The sequence below is a fragment of the Choloepus didactylus genome, chromosome X, assembly GCF_015220235.1.
Source record: "Choloepus didactylus isolate mChoDid1 chromosome X, mChoDid1.pri, whole genome shotgun sequence".
Classification (NCBI taxonomy): domain Eukaryota; kingdom Metazoa; phylum Chordata; class Mammalia; order Pilosa; family Megalonychidae; genus Choloepus; species Choloepus didactylus.
Window position 1 is genome coordinate 128,138,718 of NC_051334.1, and position 14,526 is coordinate 128,153,243.

The 14,526-nt window shown below is 36.1% G+C and overlaps 2 pseudogenes; one reads left to right on the plus strand and one right to left on the minus strand.

Annotated features, from left to right (window-relative positions):
* Nucleotides 1-5: 5 nt before the first annotated feature.
* LOC119523528 lies at nucleotides 6-1,046 on the minus strand (annotated as a pseudogene).
* Nucleotides 1,047-8,705: 7,659 nt separating this feature from the next.
* Nucleotides 8,706-12,346, plus strand: LOC119522338 (annotated as a pseudogene).
* Nucleotides 12,347-14,526: the final 2,180 nt, after the last annotated feature.

Consider the following 14,526-nt stretch of genomic DNA (forward strand, 5'->3'; position numbering starts at 1 on the left):
AGTTTCTGAATCTTGGGGATATGAGTAGAACCACCTACCAGGACAATATCATGGATCTGTGACTTGTCCAGCTTGGCATCCCTGAGGGCTTTCTCCACAGGATCCAAAGTGCCACAGAAGAAGTCAGCATTCAATTCTTCAAACCAGGCACGGGTAATGGAGGTATAGAAGTCAATTCCTTCATTCAGAGAATCAATCTCAATACTGGCCTGGGTGCTGGAAGAGAGAATGCGCTTAGCTCATTCACAAGCAGTACGGAGACAGCAGACAGCTCTCTTGTTCTCACTGATGTCCTTCTTATGTTTGCGCTTTAACTCAGCAATAAAATGGTTCACCATTCGGTTGTCAAAGTCTTCTCCATCTAAGTGAGTGTCTCCAGTTGTTGATTTGAGCTTGAAGATTCCATCTTCAACAGTGAGGATTGACACATCAAAAGTGCCACCTCCTAAGTCAAAGATCAGCATGTTTCTTTCAGCACCAACCTTTTTGTCTAAGCCATAAGCAGTAGCAGCAGCAGTTGGCTCATTGATGATTCTGAGTATGTTGAGGCCAGCAATGGTATCAGCATCTTTGGTGGCCTGACACTGAGAGTCACTAAAATAAGCTGGCACTGTGACAACAGCATTGGTAACAGTCTTCCCAAGATAGGCTTCTGCAATTTCCTTCATTTTCATCAGAACCATAGAGGATACCTCCTCTGGATAGAAACTCTTGGTCTCGCCCTTATATTCTACTTGGACCTTGGGCCTGCCTGCATCATTCACCACCACAAAGGGCCAATGCTTCATGTCAGACTGGACAACAGCTTCATCAAATCTATGCTCAATCAGATGCTTGGCATCAAAAACCGTGTTGGTGAGATTCATTGCATCTTGATTCTTCACAGCATCGCCAATCAAACATTCAGTATCAGTAAAGGCAACATAGCTTGGAGTTGTTCAGTTCCCCTGATCATTGGCAATTATCTCCACTTTTCCATGCTGGAAAACGCCCACACATGAGTAGGTAGTGCCAAGATCAGTGCCAACCACAGGTCCCTTAGACATGGTTGCTTATTGTAGGCCTGGCTCATAAAAGAAAACAGAATCCCCGAAATCTAGTGCTATGCTCAATGAGACCCTCCAAGTGTCCTTTTGTCTGCATCTCTAAGCATTAGCAAGCATCTCAGTCTCTCCAAAAGTCTCTCAGCTGCTCTTGGGGCATTTTGTCCTCTCTTAGCTTCTTTGGAGCAAACTCTGGGCTAGCATCTCAAAGTTCTACTAGTGTCTTTCCAGAAATTTCTCTTGTAGGACTCCAGTGATTTAATTAAGATCCACCCCAAAATGGGTGGGGTCCACATCTCCATGGAAAAAATGTAATCAAAATGTTTCACCTATAGTTGGGTGAGTCACATCTCCATGGAAACAACCTAATTCAAATATCCCACAAGATTGGATTAAAACGTGGCTTTTAGGGGGACATAATATATCCAAACCAGCACAGTACTCTACAAAAAAAAAATCCATTAAACACGAGAGAATGCAATAATGTAGGAAGATGTGGTTCAAAAAATGTATGTCATACAGAAAACATAGTAAACTGGCAGAATTAAGTCCTTTCTTATCAGTAATTACCTTAAATGTAAAGGGATTAAACTCTCCATTCAAAAGGCAAAGATTGGAAGAATGAATAAAAAAGTACCATGACCCAACTATATGCTGTATATAAGAGACTATTTTAGGTACAAAGACACAAATAGGGTGAAAGTAAAAGATGGAGGGGAAAAGCATTGCATCGAATTGTATCCAAAAGAGAGCTGGAGTGGCTATACTTATATCAGGCAAAATAGATTTTAAGTAAAAAATTGTATGAGACAAAGAGGACACTATATATATATATATATATATTACTGTATATATAATGTATATAATGTATATATAATATACATTATGTGTATATATTATGGTCAATTAAACAAGATGATTTAACAATGGTAACCATATATTCACCAAAAACAGAGCCTCAAAATATCAGAAACAAACATTGACCAAATTTAAGGGAGAAATAGACAGTTCTATGATAATAGCTGGCCACTGCAACACACCACTTTCAATACTGGATAGAACGTCTAGATATAGAGAATTTGAACATCTAAACAACGTATAAAATCACTCCTCCCCAAAACAGCAGAGTACACAGTCTTCTCAAGAGCACGGGGAACATTCTCCAAGATAAACCTTATGTTAGTCCACAAAACAAGTCTCATACATTTAAAAATAGGGAAATCATACAGAGCATATTCTATGACCACAATGGAATGCAGCTAGAAATAAATACCAGAAGGAAAATATGTGGCTATTAAATAACACACTCTTAAACAACCAATGGGCCAAAGAAGAAATCACAAGGTTAATTAGAAAATACTTAGAGATAAATGAAAATGAACACACATCCCAAAACTAATGACACAGCAAAAGTAGTGCTCAGAAAGAGGTTTATAGCACTAAGTGCCTACATTAAAAATGAAGAAACATCTCAAATGAATAACCTAAGTTCATACCTTAAGGAAATAGAGAAAGAACATCAAACTAAACCCATAGCTAGCAGGAGGAAGGAAATAATAAAGATCAGATGAGATATCAGTGAAATAAAGAATAGGAAAACATCAACAAAAGAGAGAATCAACAAAATCAAAAGTTGGTTCTATGATAAGATCAACCAAATTGACAAACTTTTAGCTAGACTAACAAAGGAAAAAGGGAGAAGATGCATATAAATAAAACAGAAAAGAAAGTGTGGACATTATTACTGATCTTACTGAAATAAAAAGGATTATAAGAGAATACTTTTAACACTGGTATACCAAACAATTAGATAACCTAGATGAATTGGACAAATTCCTAGAAACATACAATTTACCTAACTTGAATAAAACAGAAATCAAAAATTTCAATAAACCTATTATAAGTAAAGGCATTGAATCAATAATTTAAAAAAGATGTCCTAGAAAGAGAAGTCCAGCCCAGTTTGCTTCACTGCTGAATTTTACTAAACGTCTAAGGAGAATCACTATGAGTTCTCAAACTCTTCCTAAAGATAGAAGAGGAATAAAAACTTCCTAACTCATTATATGAGACCAGTATCACCCTGATACCAAAGGCAGACAAAGTCTCCACAAGAAAAATTAACTACAGACCAATATTCCTTATCCATATAGATGCAAAAATCCTCAACAGAATACTAGAAAACTGAATCCAACAGCATATTAAATGGATTATATACCATGACTAAATGGAATTTATCCCAGGAATGTAAGGATGGTTCAACACTAGAAAAACAATCAACACACCACATTAATAGAATGAAGGAAAAAAAAAACAAATGATAATTTTAATTGGCACAGAAAAAGGATTTGAAAAAACTCTCACCCTTTCATGATAAAAATACTCCTCAGATAACTATGAATATAAGGGAATTTCCTCAATATGATAAAGCGCATTTATGAAAAACCCACAACTTACATCATACTCAGTTTTGAAAGACTGAAAGCTTTATGCCTAATATCAGGAATAAGACAAAGATGCCATCTTTCACCACTGCCATTCAACATTTTACTGGAAGTTCTAACCAGAGCATTTAGACAAGAAGAAATAAATAAAAGACATGCAAATTGGAAAAAAAGGAACAAGTAAAACAATCTCTATTTGCCGATGACATCATCATCCTATATGTATAGAAAATGGAAAAGAATACACACACACATATAAAATTAGTAGTGATAAAAAACAAATTTGGCAAAGTTGCAGGGTACAAGATCAACTACAAAAAAGTGTTTCTACACATCAGCAATGGTTAAACAGAAAAGAAAATTAAGAAAACAATTCTGCTTACAAAACATTGCTGCAAGAAATTAAAGAAGACCTAAACAAATGAAGACATCCAGTGTTCATGGATCAAAGTTTACTACAAAGCTACAGTTACCAAAACAGTGTGGTGCTGGCATAAGTATAGGCATACAGATCCATGGAATAGAATTGAGAGTCCAGGAATAAATCTAAACATCTGTGGCCAATTGAATTTTGACAAGGGTACTAGGACCATTCAGTGGGGGAAAATGTCTTTTCAGCAAATGGTGCTGTAACAACTGGATACCCAAATGCAAAACAATAAAGATGGGCCACACCTCACACCAAACACAGAGATTAACTCAAAATTGATCAGTGACCTAGATATAAGGGTTAAAACCATAAAATTTTTAGAATAAAATGGGAAATTTTTCATGACCTTGAATTTTGCAATGATTTCTTAGATATGACATCAAAAGTGCAAGCAACAAAAGAAAAACTAGATAAAACGAACTTTATCGAAATTAAAAACTATTGTGTATCAAAGGACCCTATCCAGAAAGTGCAAATACAACCTACAGAATGGAAGAAAGTATTTGCAAATTATATATCAGATAAGTGTTTAGTATCCAGAATATATAAAGAGTATTTCAACTCAACAACAAAAAGACAAAAAACCCAATTTAAAAACAGGCAAAGTACCTGAATAGACATTTCTCCAAAGAAGGCTGTTTTAATTTCCTAGCTGCTAAAACAAATATCATACAACAGGTTGGCTTAGCCAATGGGGATTTATTGGCTCATAATTTTGAGGCTAGGAGAAGCCCAAAATAGAGGCATCAGCAAGGCAATACTTTCTCCCTGAAGACTGTGGCAATCTGAGGCTGCTGCCAGTGATCCTTTGTCCTTGGCTTTTCTGTCACATGGCAATGCAGATGATGGTGTCTTCTCTTCTTTCTTCCAAGTTCCAATGATTTCCAGCTTCTAGCTTCTTCCAGTGGCTTCTCCCTGTCCGACTTTCACTCTGCTTATAAAGGACTCCAGTATAATCCAGATTAAAGCCTAACCTGATTCAGTTTGACCACACCTGAAGTGATATCTTAAGATATCTTTTTTACAATGGGTCTACAACCACCAAAATGTGGACTAAGATCAAGAACATGTCCAAACTTGGGTACACAATTCAAGCCACTACAAAGATATACAAAAGCCATCAAGTACATGAAAATATGCTCAACATAATTACTCATTAGGGAAATGCAAATCCAAACCACAATGAGATACCAGTTCCAACTCATTAGGTTGGCTATAATAAAAACAACAACAGATAATTGTTGGCAAGGATATGGAGATTGGATGCTTGTACATTGCTGGTGGAAATGTGAAATAGTTGAAAACAGGCAGTTTCTCAAAAAGTCAAACATAGAATTACCACATGACTGAGCAATTCCACTTTTAGGTAGATACCCCAAAGAATTGAAAACTGGTATTCAAATACATGTATGCAAATGTTTGTAGTATGACTATTCACAATAGACAAAAGATGGAAACAACCCAAATGTCTATCCATGGATGAATGGATAAACAAATTGTGGTATATCTATAAAATGGAATATAATTCAGCCATAAAAAGGAATGAAGTAGTGATACATGCTACATCATGGATGAAACTCAAAAATATTAAGTAAAATAAGCCAGACACAAAAAGTTGCACATTGTGTGATTCAGTTTATGTAAAATATCCAGGATGGGTAAATCCATGGAGACAGAAAGCAGATTGGGGGTTTCCAGGGACTGTGGGTAGGGGGAATGGAGAGTAACTACTTAATGGGTATGAGGTTTCCTTTGGGGATGATGATAATGTTTTTGAACTAGGTAGAGGTGGCAGTTACACAAGATTGTGAATGTACTAAATGTCACTAAATAGCTCACTTTAAAATGATTAATTTTGTGTTATGTGAATTTCACCTCAATAAAAAAAGGCTTAATAAACATGTTTTCTGACAAGTGAAACTTGAATTTTTGCCAGCAGACTCATGCTACAGTAAGTATTAAATGGGATATTTTGGGCTGACGGAAGCATGGTACTGCAGGAAGGAACAAAGAGCACTAGCTGTTTAAAATAATGATAACAACAATGTCCTCTTGGGTTTCAAACTTATGTAGAAATAAAATATGTAGAAACATAACACTGATAGCACAAAAGATGAAAGGTCAGTAAATAGGGTAAAATTGTTGTAAGTTTCTTACATGTTAAGGAGGTGGTGAAAATACTAATTTAAGGTGGACTGGAATAAGTCAAGAATGCATATTCTACTCTCTGGGGTACCCACAAAAGGAATTACGAAAGAATGTATAAATAAAACATAATGGGAGGGTAAATGGAGTAATAAAAATACTTGAATAATAAAATAGAAGGGAAGAAGGTAGAAATAAACGGAGAGGACAAATAGAGAACAAGTAGCAAGATGATAGCTATAAACCCAACTATACTTTAATAATTACTCTAAATGTAAATGGACTAAGCACTTCAAATTAAAATATAAATTTTGTCAGACTGCCATTTATTTTATAGAAAACAAAATGCAACCACACACTGCTTAAAATAGACTCACATTAAAATATAGGGTAAAGAAAGGTTGAAAGTAAAAAGGTTGTGAATATATACCTTACAAAACCTAAAAAAAAATCTGATGCAGATATAATTGATGAGGCCAGCAGAACCCTGATACCAAAACTTAACAAGGATATAACAAGAAAGGAAAATTGAAGGCCAATAACTGTCATGAACATAGATGCAAAAATCCTAAACAAAAGATTAGTGAATTGAATCCAGCAATACATAAAAAGAATCATGACCAAGTGAGGTTTATCCCAGTAATGCACGCTTGGTTTAACATTTGAAAAACAAACATTATAAATTACTATATTAGCAAAATAAAGGAGGAAGCTTCCAATATATGCATCAAAGACATTTGATAATATTCACAGCTGTTTATGACTTTAAAGAAAACTCACCAAACTGGAAATGGAAAGGAACTTAGACATTCTGCTATGCATGCTTTTGTTATTACTGTGCTTGTTTTGGAATGTTTGTTCCCCCTATTTCTATCTGTCCTTTAGGGGCCAGGTCAGGTGCATCTTCCTCCATGAAGACTTCCTTCATTCCATGTTATAAGAACCCTAATGGATATAACTTCTCCTGTGGCTATGAGGGGTGGCTATTGGCATGGGGCAAAAGTGCTGGGGTGTATGAGAATATGGGAGCACTAACAAGGTACAGCTGGGCTGGAAGTTCACAGAATATTGTGAACTTACAGTGATGTGCTACAAGGGCAGGAGGTTGGATAAACTGTTAATAAACTAATGTTGGGCTCTGGTAGATCAGAGCAGTGGATTTAAAACACATGAAAACTGTGTTTAAAGGAAATTGGTAACCAGGTGAATAATACACAGAATTGTCCTTCACCAGATAACTGCACAGATGCAAAAAGTGGGGATAGTGACTAGGGAGGGTGTGAAAGGTTGTTCCCTGGAATACAGAATAGCATCTTGCTTAAGATCATTGTTGTTAGCAACAGATTGCATTCAAATTCTGGCTGTGCCCCTGACCAGCTGTGTCACCTTGGGCAAGTTACCTAACTCTTCCATGATTCAGTCTCCTCACCTATAAAATGGAAATAATAATATTAGTACCTATTTTATAGCATTGTTGTGAAGATTAACTGAGTCAGTAGATGTAAAACACTGAGAACAGTACCTGGCATACTCTCCACGGTTGATGGATACTGTTTTCCTCCCCAGGGTAAATGAGATTAGATAGCACCTAGTTGGGACAGGTTAGATAGACATTTTTGGACAGAAAAAGTCCAACTATATGCAATCAACATAAGGACTCAAAAAGGTTGAAAGTAAAATGATGGAAAAAAGTTGTCAGGCAACCACTAACTGAAAAATATTAGTAAATCTATAATCTAAGCAAAAAATATGCTTAAAGGAAAAGAGAAAAAATGAGTAACTATGCCAAGCACCTAATAACATTTTCCTTTCCTGGTAATTTTTATTTTGTTTATTTGTTTTGTTGTTTTTTTTTTTTTTTTTTTTACCAAAGTCATGGAAGAAGGAGAAAAGTTTGGATCTAGTTGGTAGGGAAAGGTAAAAAAAAAAAAATAGTGGTTTAGTATGAAGGAAACTAATCATATAGAGTGAAGTAAGATAAAGAAACTTGCCAATTTAAGTTCCTCAGCTTTTTTTAATTAAATGTATGTCTCTGCTTGTACATTACATTATGATGTCTTGACAATCATAATTCAGTTTTCTAAGAAATTTGCAAACAGTTGAGCCAGAGGCATAATGGGACTTCCCAAAACCCGAGAGTTCAGTCCATATGCAAGCCTTATCATATATTTTGGTTCTGAAAATAATTATTTGAACAAAAAGTAGTTTCCAGTAGGGAGTTGAATGAATTCCTCTCCCTTGAAGATAAGACTTGGGAATACCATAGAGAGGAGGCAACTGAAAAGCAGTGATGTGAAAATGGATTAGATTTTCACTTCTGTCATCACAGGAAGGAAAAGTTCCCTTTTTAAGAAATTATTTCACACCTTCACTTTCTGCAGAATGTTTTCACAGAATAGGTAGAGGATAAAGTCAAGCAGAAAGAAAGAGGCGAGCTCATTTTGTCACCAGTTTTAACCATCTATTCTGTGTAAGGTTTTTACTCAGTGTCAGTGATACTAATTACTGTTTAATAGGAAAAATAACACATAATGTTATCCCTCAGAAACTGAAAACATAATAGTAACCATAAACATATAAATAAAAATAAAATGAAGACTACAATAACTCCTGTAAAAGACATAAAAGAGTGATGTCATCAACATGGTGATGTAAGATATCCCTGGGAAAGTGTCCCCTCAGAAGCAACTATTGAAGGACAAATCCCACTTACTTGTATCTCTCAGGGTGATAGATAACAGGAGAAGGACTTCACAAATGCTGAATTGAAGAAAAAGGGGGGAAAAACACCAAAAATAAGGTAGGAGCTATGACCTGGACCTGCCAGTCCAGACCCCTTCCTGTCACCAAGTCCCATGCAGCTTAAGAGTCACCCAGAGGCAGCACAGCCACGGTCCCTCCTGCCATGGATGCAGACCACAGAGCCACTCACAGTACCAAGTTAGAACCCCATCTATATCTAGGCACAGGGATCCAAGTTTGCAGAGACCCAGGACAGAACACAAGTGGCTGGAGAGCACATGCATACAAAAGAGTCCCCAGAAAATAAAAGAGACTGCAAGAGATGCACATGGCCAATGCAGTCTCTAGCTGGATAACCTAAATGAAAAAAATGAACATTTTGAACATTAACCCCCTCTGACTCCCAGGGGCAGGATACACTAATGAGGGAGTGACCAGAGGCAGAAAAGCCTCACAGAAAAAAAAATGGAAAACAGAACTGCTGTAAGGCAGGATGAGTCCCAGAACTGAAATGTGTAATGAAAGGGGGACACTGAGTGAGAGAGAAAAGTTTGTTTTTTTTTTATCATAGGAACTGGGGAGAAAATTCTGCACACAGACACAAAAACAAAGTAGATCAGGACTCCCAGAGAAGGAACTGAGGAAAGGAAGCTTTCTCCTGGAGGTAAAACAATTACACATAAAAGGACCATCTTAAAAGTTGCACTGCATGTCCAGGGCAAGAAACACATGAAAAAGATCTGAGAAAATCAGAACAGTTAGACACAGGCCACTCTAAACGTTCAGTATAAGTTAGACCAAGCATTGAAGAAGAGCCTTGGTCAGAGCCAATCTATACTAAAACCCTAGGCAAGAGGGAGAAACTTAACTTCAGAGTTAGCACATCAAAATAATGTGTCCACACTTCAGAAAAAAATTACAAGCCATCCTAAGAAACAAGAAGATATTGCTCAGTCAAGGGAACAAATTAAAAATTCAGAAGAGACAGACTGGAACAATTAATCAAGGAAGTTCAAACAAATCTAAATTAATTCAAGGAGATGAAGGAAAATGTGAATAGAAATAAACTAATTGTGGATATAGAGATAAAGGATATTAAAAAGACAATGTGTGTACAAAATTAAGAATTAGAAAGATTAAAATAAACATAAGAGAAATTATGGGGATGTAAAGCACAATAATGGAGATTAAAATACACTAGAGGCATACAACAGCACATTAAAACTGGCAGACGATACAACCAATGAACTCAAAGACAGGACAATCAAAATTATACAGACAGAAGAACAGATATAGGAAAGAATAGAAAAAAAATTGAGCAATTTCTAAGGGACTTGAGTAACACCATGAAGCATACAAACATACACATCAGAGGACTCCCAGAAGGTGAAGGAAAGGGAAAGGCGGCAGAAAGAATATTTGAGGAAATAATGGCTGAGAATTTCCCAATTCTTATGAAAGACATAAATATACATATCCAAGAAGTGCAACATATTTAAAACTGAATGAAAGACTTGAATAGACATTTCTCTAAAGAAGATATACAAATGGCAAAAAACAAAAAAACATGAAAAGATACCCAACATCATTCGCTGTTAGTGAAATGCAAATCAAAACCACAATGAGATGCCATTTCACACTCACTAGAATGGCTACAATTAAAAAAAAAAAAAAAAACAGAAAATTGCAAGTGTTGAGGAGGATGTAGAGAAATAGGAACACTCACTCATTGTTGGTGGGAATATAAAATGGCCCAGGCACTGTGGAAGACTATCATGTTGAGGAAGTTTCCTTCTATTCCTATTTTTTGAAGTGTTTTTATCAAGAAAGGATGATGGATTTTTTCAAATGCCTTTTCTGTGTAAATCAAGATGATCATGTGGTTTTCCCCCTTCTTGTTGTTAATGTGGTGTATTACATTAATTAATTTTCTTATGTTGTACCACCCTTGCATACCTGGGATAAACCCCACTTGATCATGGTGTATAATTATTTTACTGTGCTGTTGGATTGGATTTGTTAAGTATTTCGTTGAGGATTTTTGCATCTATATTCATCAGAGAAATTGGTCTGTAATTTTCTTTTCTTGTAGTATCTTTATCTGGCTTTTGATTCTTGGTATGGCTTCTAATTTTTGCTGATGTCTGGGTATCTGAATATCTTGATGAATTAACTCTAAAGGTCTGTTTCTCCCTCTTGTCTAAAGGTTTAATTGTTGATTGGCTTTGTGTTATAGAATGGCCACTACTTAAAAAAAAAACAGGAAATTACAAACGTTAGAGAGGATGAGGAGAAATAGGGACACTCCTTCACAGCTTGTGGGAATGAAAAATGGTGCAGCCCTGTGGAAGACAGTTTGGGAGTTCCTAAGGAAGCTAAATATAGAATTACCATATGACCCGACAATCCTGCCACTAAGTATATACTCAGAAGAATCGAAAGCAGGGACCCAAACAGATATTTGCACACCAGTGTTTACAGCCAAAATATTCACATTTACCAAAAGACGGAAACAACTCAAGTGTGATCAACTGATGATTAGGTTAACAAAATGTGGTATATACATGCTATACAGTATTATTCAGCTGCAAAAATGAATGAAGGTTCAGAGCCCTGGAGTTGAAGCTGGTTCCCAGCCCTGATAGGCACCTGCCCACCTCCTCCTTCCTCTCAACAGGGTATCATCATCTACTGATACCGATGTGTCCTTCACTAAGGACTTCCTAGAGGTGGATTGGCAGTGGCTGTCTCCAAGATCACAGTACCACCAATGAAAAGGTCAAGCTGCAGCTGCAGATGCAGCATGCCTGCAAGCAAATCACCGCAGATAAATAGTATAAGGGCATTATAGACTGTGTGGCTCATATCCCCAAGAAGCAGGGAGTCCTGTCCTTTTGGCATGGTAACCTGGCCAATGTCATCAGATACTTCCCCATCCAGGTGCTCAACTTTGCCTCAAAGATAAATACAAGCAGATTTTCTTGGGAGGTTTGGACAAGAGGACCCAGTTTTGGTGCTACTTTGCAGGGAACCTGGCACCGGGTGGTGCTGCTGAGACCACATCCTTGTGTTTTGTGTACCTTCTTGATTTTGCCTGTAGCAGCTGATGTGGGGAAAGCTGAAGCTGAAAGGGAATTCAAAGGCTTTGGTGACTGCCTGGTTAAGATCTACAAATTTGATGGGTTTAAGGGCCTGTACCAAGGCTTTAACATGTCGGTACAGGGTGTCATCATCTACCGAGCTGCCTACTTCAGTATCTGTTACACCGCAAGTGGAATGTTTCCAGATCCCAAGAATACTCACATCTTTATGAGCTGGATGATCTTACAGTTCACCACGACCGTTGCTGTGTTGAATTCCTATCCATTTGACACTGTTCGTTGCCACATGATGATGCAGTCAGAGCATAAAGGAACTGATATCATGTACACGGGACAGAACGATCCAAAACTTTCTTCAAGGGCGGTGGGTCCAAAGTTCTTGGAGGCATGGGTGGTGCTTTTGTGCTTGTCTTGTATGACAAAATCAAGAAGTTCACATAAGTTACTTTCTAGTGTGTTTTTCCCCCGTGAACAGGCATGTTGTATTATATAACGTATCTTGTGCATTCTCAACAGATGGTTGGCTGTCTATTTATCAAATGGCAATTATTTACTGGTTGAAAATGGGAAGCAATAATATTCATCTGACCAGTTGTTCTCTTAAGGATATTTCCATGATGATGATGATGGAGGGGCTCAATTATATTTTTTATTTCAGTCATTCCTAACAACAAATTTGAAGTAACAAAAATATCTGAAATACGAAAAAAAAAATAACTGAATATGTCCTGAGGCATGCGACAACATGGATGAACCTAGAGGACAATATGCTGAGTGAAATAAGCCAAACACAAAGGACAAATATTGTATGATCTCACTGATATGAACTAATTATAGTAACCAAACTCAAAGAATCAGAATCTAGAATGTAGGTTACCAGGGGATAGATTGAGGGTAGAGAATGGGGAGCTGATGCTTAATTTGTACTGAATTTATATTTAGGTTGGTTGTAAATGTTTTGGAAATAGATGGCAGTGAAGGTAGCACATTATTGTGAGTATAATCAACAGCACTGAATTATGTATGTGAATGTAGTTGAAAGGGGAAGTTTTGGGTTGTATATGTTACTAGAATGAATGTTAGAAGATAAAACATTGAACTGTATAACACAATGAACCCTGTTGTGGATGATGGACTGGGGTTAATAGGACATATATAAGAATACTCTTTCAGGAATTAAAATAAATGTACAACACTAAGATAGGTGTTAATAATAGAGTGGTATATGGGGGGGATTGCATGTAATGCAAACTATGGACTATAGTCAAAAGTACTATTTTACTATGCTTTCAACAATTGTAGCAAAGGTATCACACTAATGCAAAGTGTCAACAATGGGGGGGTATATCAGAATGCTGTAGTTTTTATATGTCTTTTCTGTAAACATACTTCTCTAATTTAAAAATAATAATATTTTTAAAACATTATGCTAAGTGGAAGAAACTAGACACAAAGTACTACATACTGTATGATTCCATGTATATAAAATATAAATAAACCTGTAGAGACAGAGACAGATTAGTGATTATGTAGGGCTGGGGAAGGATAGAGGGATTGAGAGATGACTGATAAGGGCTATGGGGTTTATCTTTTTGGAGTAATGAAAATGTTCTACAATTGACTGTGGTGAAGAATGTACAACTCTGTGATTATATAAAAAGCCATTGATTGCACTTTTTAATTAAAAAAAGGTAAATCAACAATAAACTTGTTACTGCAAAAAAAAGGACATCATTTAGGTTTTGATTTGGGGATGGCAAAATGTCAAAAGTTGTCAGGTGTGAACACTTGGTCAAATGTGATCATAGATCATTGTGAAGCAATATTTGGCTTTTTTTAAAACTTGATTGTTAAAAAACTCTAGTTCTTTGAAACAATAAAGGACAATAAGATCAATACAAAGAACAGGAAGTTATTCTGGTAAGATACATTAAGTTGGCCTTCTAGGCAGATGACTCATATGGTTAAAAAAGTTTTTACAACTCATTATTGAGCAGATCAATAATTTAAGAAAATTTGTCATTTTAACAGAGAGAAAAACAAATTCTAATTTTGCATGAATATACTACTTGATATAAAACTCTTTAAAAATCTTATAAACTTATCAAATTTTAGCCAGCATTAACCATGACAAATAAAATTCCCTTCTGTGAACTTTCTACAACTTTCCATATTTATTTAGGTTTTGTCCTACTCTCTTCTCTTCATTCTGGAACAGTCATTTTATTTTAGGACAACAGCATTTTTTTTGTAATGAAAAACATCTTGGAAACTGTCTTTAGGCTGGCATCATAAAACCTAATTAGTGTTGAAATACAATTTGTTCAGAATAATAACTGAATTTGCTTAAACATAAATCTGCATTTTCCATCATCGTAAAGATCTGTAACAGGCATACCTCATTTTCTTGTACTTCACTTTATTGTACTTTGCAGATATTGTAATTTTTTTACATATTGAAGGTTTGTGGCAACCCTGCATTAAGCAAGCCTATCAGCACCATCTTTCCAACAGCATGTGCTCACTTCATGTTTCTGTGTCACATTTTTGTAATTCTCTCAATATTTCAAACTTTTTCATTATTATTATATCTGTTATGGTGATCTGTGATCAGTGATCTT